Source organism: Triticum dicoccoides, chromosome 5A (assembly GCF_002162155.2).
Source record: "Triticum dicoccoides isolate Atlit2015 ecotype Zavitan chromosome 5A, WEW_v2.0, whole genome shotgun sequence".
Taxonomy (NCBI): domain Eukaryota; kingdom Viridiplantae; phylum Streptophyta; class Magnoliopsida; order Poales; family Poaceae; genus Triticum; species Triticum dicoccoides.
Window position 1 is genome coordinate 32,505,806 of NC_041388.1, and position 7,448 is coordinate 32,513,253.

A 7,448-nucleotide genomic window follows, 5' to 3' on the forward strand; every position below is an offset into this window, starting at 1 on the left:
ACACGGAATCACTCCGTTATTTTTAATTTGAACATGTAGGTCTTTTAGAAACGAGATTTTTGTCAAAACATTTTAAACCACACTATATTTTTAGTTTCACATTTTCCGACTTCTTGGTTATTTAAATTTGAACTTCATGTTTTCTTATTTAGAAGCACGTAATCCCGTTTTTATGAAGTTTCTTTTCATCAAACTTTTTTTGGATTGATCGGTTAATCTTGCAGCATTATGAGTAGGTCCTTTTATGTGGATGAATGTACAAAAATTTTCACATTCTCACATTTTTGTTAATGTTCACTTCATTACATGTTGTTTCAAAATGGACCATTTTGTACTTGCCAACAATTTTTTGTGTGTGTTTGCCTCTTTTATATTTTTTTGACACCCGAAGTGTGTGTTATTTCAAAAGTGAACATTCTAAACTATGCGCAACAGAAAATATGAACTTCTCATCCACAATTTTTGTGTGTATCAACATCTTTTTGAACACACATATTTTTGGAAATAGCTTTTCAACTCTCTTCTCTTCTCTGTTCTTTCTTCGTTCCACATGAGAAAAAAAAGTTTCTCTCAATTTGTGTACTAAGCACACACATGCACAGAACATCCACAATTTTTTGGGTAGTCACATAAAAAGGTCACAGTCCCACAGGCATAAACAATCAAACTCCCCTGAATTTGAGCAGTAATACATGGGCTTCTCCTATACAAAACTGTTCGCCTTTGATACATCACCATGGCCTGCTGAAAATTGACACTTTGGACTGCAGCATACTTTGAGCCAGCAGGGGAAGAGGCACCAAGAACAATGCATGTATGGAACAGGCCAAGCGGGATGAGGGAATGGGAGCAGGAGCTGCTCAACCATGACCTGGTTAAAGAACTTCAGCGCATCCCTGGAAAGCAGCTTTTTGATCCCCTTCTCCATCTCTGCCTAGGCCAGAAACTCATGTGGCTTCTTAGGCACTTCAGAGTTGAGTGTGCACGTTGGCCCACGCCGCCTGAACAACCTGGACTTCTGAACTTTTGAAGAAGAACAAGAAAATATAGAGGTGATTCAGCACATCACAAGTAGTGATTAGAGATAAAATAGGTTCAGAGAGGATACCGAGGAGGCGCGGTCACCATCCAGAATTCTGAACTTGGGTGGCGGCTGCTGCTGGAAGAGGAACCAAAAATGGGTTTGATGTTGTTGGTTTAAGATGAAGGAGATGCAATCCGGATTGTGTTTGCCACGGTCGCCTCGGCCTCGCGTTGGTCGTCGCGAGATGGATGTGGCCAACGTGGCATGCCAGGTGGTTCATGTCTTCCTAGACGTGACATGGGCGAATCCCCACCGGGAGAGCGGTGCCGGAGCTTTGCCGACAGCATCCTTGGCGGAGGGTGCAGACCGCAAGTGGGATCTCCACGGCGCGTAACAATGACGAGATGCAGGCAGCGGCGTGTGGCAGGTCTCGTACGAAGGGAGGGAAGGTCGAGCCGGAGAGAGGCGAGGTCTGGCCGGATTGGCGGAGGTGGTCGGGGTGGAGAGTGGAAGCGGAGGTGGTCGGCGGCGCAGTAGAAGGAGGGGAACGCCGGCGCCGTGGTGGAAGAAAGAGGGGGTGGCCGGCTCCATGGTGGAAGAAGGTAGCGGTGGCCGGTGCAGCGGTGGAAGAAGGTGGAGGCGGTCGGCGCCGTCGTCGAAGCAGGTCGACGGAGGCAGCAGGAGGCGCGTAAGGGCCGGAAGGGCGGCGTCGGGGGGCGGCGGATGGTGCTCGTCGGGGACAGGGTGGGCGGAGCGGTGGCAAAGGCGTGTCGCGGCCAGGGTGGGCGGTGGCGGGTCGCACCGGGGCCGAGGGAGGTAGCGGCGGGAAGCAAGTGGGGGCCGTGGGGCTAGCGGCGGGAGGTACGCCGAAGCCAGGGAGGCGGCGGCAGGCGATGGATCGGGCGGTTGCCGGGGCGCTGGTGGGGGATCGCGGGAGGAATCGGGGGGTGCTGGTGAAGGAAATATGCCCTAGAGGCAATAATAAAGTTATTATTTATTTCCTTATATCATGATAAATGTTTATTATTCATGCTAGAATTGTATTAACCGGAAACATAATACATGTGTGAATACATAGACAAACAGAGTGTCAGTAGTATGCCTCTACTTGATTAGCTCGTTGATCAAAGATGGTTATGTTTCCTAACCATAGACATGAGTTGTCATTTGATTAATGGGATCACATCATTAGGAGAATGATGTGATTGACTTGACCCATTCCGTTAGCTTAGCACTTGATCGTTTAGTTTGTTGCTATTGCTTTCTTCATGACTTATACATGTTCCTATGACTATGAGATTATGCAACTCCCGTTTACCGGAGGAACACTTTGTGTGCTACCAAACGTCACAACATAACTGGGTGATTATAAAGGTGCTCTACAGGTGTCTCTGAAGGTACTTGTTGGGTTGGCGTATTTCGAGATTAGGATTTGTCACTCCGATTGTCGGAGAGGTATCTCTAGGCCCACTCGGTAATGCACATCACTTAAGCCTTGCAAGCATTGAAACTAATGAGTTAGTTGCCGGATGATGTATTACGGAACGAGTAAAAAGACTTGCCGGTAATGAGATTGAACTAGGTATTGAGATACCGACAATCGAATGCCGGACAAGTAACATACCAATGACAAAGGAACAACGTATGTTGTTATGCTGTCTGACCGATGAAGATCTTCATAGAATATGTGGGAGCCAATATGAGCATCCAGGTTCGGCTATTGGTTATTGAGCAGAGACGTGTCTCGATCATGTCTACATAGTTCTCGAACCCGTATGGTCCGCACGCTTAATGTTTCGATGACAATTATATTATGAGTTTATGATTTTTGATGTACCGAAGGTTGTTCGGAGTCCCGGATGTGATCACGGACATGACGAGAAGTCTCGAAATGGTCGAGACATGAAGATTGATATATTGGAAGCCTATATTTGGATATTGGAAGTGTTCCAGGTGAAATCGGGATTTTACCGGAGTACCGAGGGGTTACCGGAACCCCCCGGGGGCTTAATGGGCCATAGTGGGCCTTAGTGGAGAAGAGGAGAGGCGGCCAGGGCAAGGGCCGCACGCCCCTCCCCCTAGTCCGAATAGGACAAGGAGAGGGGGGCGGCGCCCCCCCCCCCTTTCCTTCTTCTCCTCCACTTATTTCTCCCCTTCTCCTATTCCAACAAGGACCAGGAGTAGGACTCCTCCTGGCGTGCCTCCTCTTGGCCGGCCGCACCTCACCCCTTGCTCCTTTATATATGGGGGCAGGGGGCACCCTAGAGACACAACAATTGATCGTTTGATCTTTTAGCCGTGTGCGGTGCCCCCCTCCACCATAGTCCACCTCGATAATACTATAGCGGTGCTTAGGCGACGCCCTGCGTCGGTAGAACATCATCATCGTCACCACGCCGTCGTGCTGACGAAATTCTCCCTCAACACTCGGCTGGATCGGAGTTCGAGGGACATCATCGGGCTGAACGTGTGCTGAACTCGGAGGTGTCGTACGTTCGGTACTTGATCGGTCGGATCATAAAGACGTGCGACTACATCAACCGCGTTGTGCTAACGCTTCCGCTTTCGGTCTACGAGGGTACATGGACAACACTCTCCTCTCTCGTTGCTATGCATCACCATGATCTTGCATGTGCGTAGGAAATTTTTTGAAATTACTACGTTCCCCAACTGTGGCATCCGAGCCAGGTTTTATGCGTAGATGTCATATGCACGAGTAGAACACAAGTGAGTTGTGGGCGATATAAGTCATACTGCTTACCAGCATGTCATACTTTGGTTCGGCGGTGTTGTTGGATGAAGCGGCCCGGACCGACAATACACGTACGCTTAGGCGAGACTGGTTCTACCCACGTGCTTTGCACACAGGTGGCTGGCGAGTGTCAGTTTCTCCAACTTTAGTTGAACCGAGTGTGGCTACGCCCGGTCCTTCCAAAGGTTAAAACGGCACCAACTTGACAAACTATCATTGTGGTTTTGATGCGTAGGTAAGAACGGTTCTTGCTAAGCCCAGTAGCAGCCACATAAAACTTGCAACAACAAAGTAGAGGACGTCTAACTTGTTTTTGCAGGGCATGTTGTGATGTGATATGGTTAAGACATGATGCTAAATTTTATTGTATGAGATGATCATGTTTTGTAACCGAGTTATTGGCAACTGGCAGGAGCCATATGGTTGTCGCTTTATTGTATGCAATGCAATCGCCCTGTAATGCTTTACTTTATCACTAAGCAGTAGCGATAGTCGTAGAAGCATAAGATTGGCGAGACGACAACGATGCTACGATGGAGATCAAGGTGTCGTGCCGGTGACGATGGTGATCATGACGGTGCTTCGGAGATGGAGATCACAAGCACAAGATGATGATGGCCATATGATATGTCTCCAACGTATCTATAAGTTTTGATTGCTCCATGCTATATTATCTACTATTTTGGACATTATTGGGCTTTATTATCCACTTTTATATTATTTTTGGGACTAACCTATTAACCGGAGGCCCAGCCCAGAATTGCTGTTTTTTGCCTGTTTTAGGGTTTCGAAGAAAAGGAATATCAAATGGAGTACAAACGGAATGAAACCTTCGGGAACGTGATTTTCTCAACGAACAAGACCCAGGAGACTTGGACCCTACGTCAAGAGACAAAAGAGGAGGCCACGAGGTAGGGGGCGCACCTACCCCCCCCCCCTCAGGCGCGCCCTCCACCCTCGTGGACCCCCTGTTGCTCCACCGACGTACTCCTTCCTCCTATATATACCTACGTACCCCCAAACAATCAGATACGGAGCCAAAACCCTAATTCCACCGCTGTAACTTTCTGTATCCACAAGATCCCATCTTGGGGCCGATTCCGGAGCTCCATCGGAGGGGGCATCGATCATGGAGGGCTTCTACATCAACACCATAGCCCCTCCGATGAAGTGTGAGTAGTTCACCTCAGACCTACGGGTCCATAGTTAGTAGCTAGATGGCTTCTTCTCTCTTTTTGGATCTCAATACAATGTTCTCCCCCTCTCTTGTGGAGAACTATTCGATGTAATCTTCTTTTTTGCGGTGTGTTTATTGAGACCGATCAATTGTGGGTCTATGATCAAGTTTATCTATGAACAATATTTGAATCTTCTCTAAATTCTTTTATGTATGATTCGTTATCTTTGCAAGTCTCTTCGAATTATCAGTTTGGTTTGGCCTACTAGATTGATCTTTCCTGCAATGGGAGAAGTGCTTAGCTTTGGGTTCAATCTTGCGGTGTCCTTTCCCAGTGGCAGTAGGGGCAGAAAGGCACGTATAGTATTGTTGCCATCGAGGATAACAAGATGGGGTTTTCATCATATTGCATGAGTTTATCCCTCTACATCATGTCATCTTGCTTAAGGCGTTACTCTGTTTTCATTAACTTAATACTCTAGATGCATGCTGGATAGCGGTCGATGAGTGGAGTCATAGTAGTAGATGCAGGTAGGAGTCGGTCTACTTGTCTCGGACGTGATGCCTATATACATGATCATACCTAGATATTCTCATAACTATGCTCAATTCTGTCAATTGCTCAACAGTAATTTGTTCACCCACCCTAGAATACTTATGCTCTCGAGAGAAGCCACTAGTGGAACCTATGGCCCCCGGGTCTATCTTCATCATATTAATCTCCCAATACTTATTTATTTCCTATGCTTTTACTTTTCTTTTATTTTACTTTGCATCTTTATCACAAAAATACCAAAAATATTATCTTATCATATCTATCAGATCTCACTCTCGTAAGTGGCCGTGTAGGGATTGACAACCCCTTATCGCGTTGGTTGCGAGGATTTATTTGTTTTGTGCAGGTACGAGGGACTGGCGCGTAGCCTCCTACTGGATTGATACCTTGGTTCTCAAAAACTGAGGGAAATACTTACGCTACTTTGCTGCATCATCCCTTCCTCTTCAGGCAAAACCAACACAGTGCTCAAGAGGTAGCAAGAAGGATTTCTAGCGCCGTTGCCAGGGAGGTCTACGCAAAAGTCAATATACCAGGTACCCATCACATACCCTTATCTCTCGCATTACATTATTTGCCATTTGCCTCTCGTTTTCCTATCCCCCACTTCACCCTTGCCGTTTTATTCGCCCTCTCTCTCTATCCTCCATCCCTTTCTCTATTTGCCTCTTTTTGCCTGCTTGCTTTTTGTTTGCTTGTGTGTTAGTTCGTTTGCTTGTCATTATGGCTAGTCCCTCATATTCTCCGTTGTCTCCCGAGAATGAAATTCAAAATTTTAAGCAAAGGGAGGGGGAAATCTAAAATACGCTTGGTATAGAATTTGCAATGCTCAAAATAGATCTACCAGGAAGCAATCTACTTATGTTCTTCTTCGCAATTTTTATGTAGGTGTTACTCCTTGGCACAGATATGTCCTTGATACTATTACTGGAGGGAACTTCTTGGGTAGCCATACTTTTGATTCTTATAATGCTATGATAGATTTGTTTGGCCCACCCCCTCTTTTGGTTAATGGAACTGTATTAACTTTGGAGCATGTAATGCAAAGACTTGAAATTATTGAAAATAAGGTTGCTACCGTAGAGATAATTGAAAATTTTGGATAAAAAGATCCACAACCGAATCTCTCAATATGGATCTAAAGTAGGAGTCATTTTGAAAAATATTAAAGAGAAGGAACCCATAGTTAATGAGAAAATAAATCACGATTCCACTAGAATCGATAAACTTGAGGATATTAACAACTTGGGAACCACTTTTTCTTCCGTAAAGAATACTCCAAGTCCTTCCACTAAAATTTCCAAGTTTATGTATGTTCCTAAAAATAAGGGTGAATCCTCTAGTAAGGAAACTGCGGATCTCAAATCTATAAGTATTCATCCCAATCTTCTTGCTATCAATAAGGAACCATTTGTTACAAATGATTTTTTTCGATCTTGTGCCTAAAATTTTGATAATAAATAAATATAAAGAAATTCCTAAAGATGGTATATGCCTCATTGAAGAATTGCCTACCAAAGATGGCAATACCTAGATCTATCCTTGCTTGTTGTGCCTAGCTAGGGGCGTTAAATGATAGCGCTTGTTGGGAGGCAACCCAATTTTATTTTTAGTTCTTGCTTTTTTCTCCTGTTTAGTAATAAATAATTTATCTAGCCTCTGTTTTGGTTGTGTTTTTTGTGTTTAATTAGTGATTGTGCCAAGTAGAACCGTTCGGAAGACTTGGGGAAAGTCTTGTTAAACTTGTTATAAAAAACAGAAACTTTAGTGCTCACGAGAACTGCTGCCATTTTTATTTGGAAAGTGATATTTAGTAAATTATTTTTTAAGATGATTAATAAATAAATTCCTCACGTCCAGAAATTTATTTTAGAATTTTTGGGGTTCCAGATCTTGCGCTAGCTACAGATTACTACAGACTGTTCTGTTTTTGACAGAT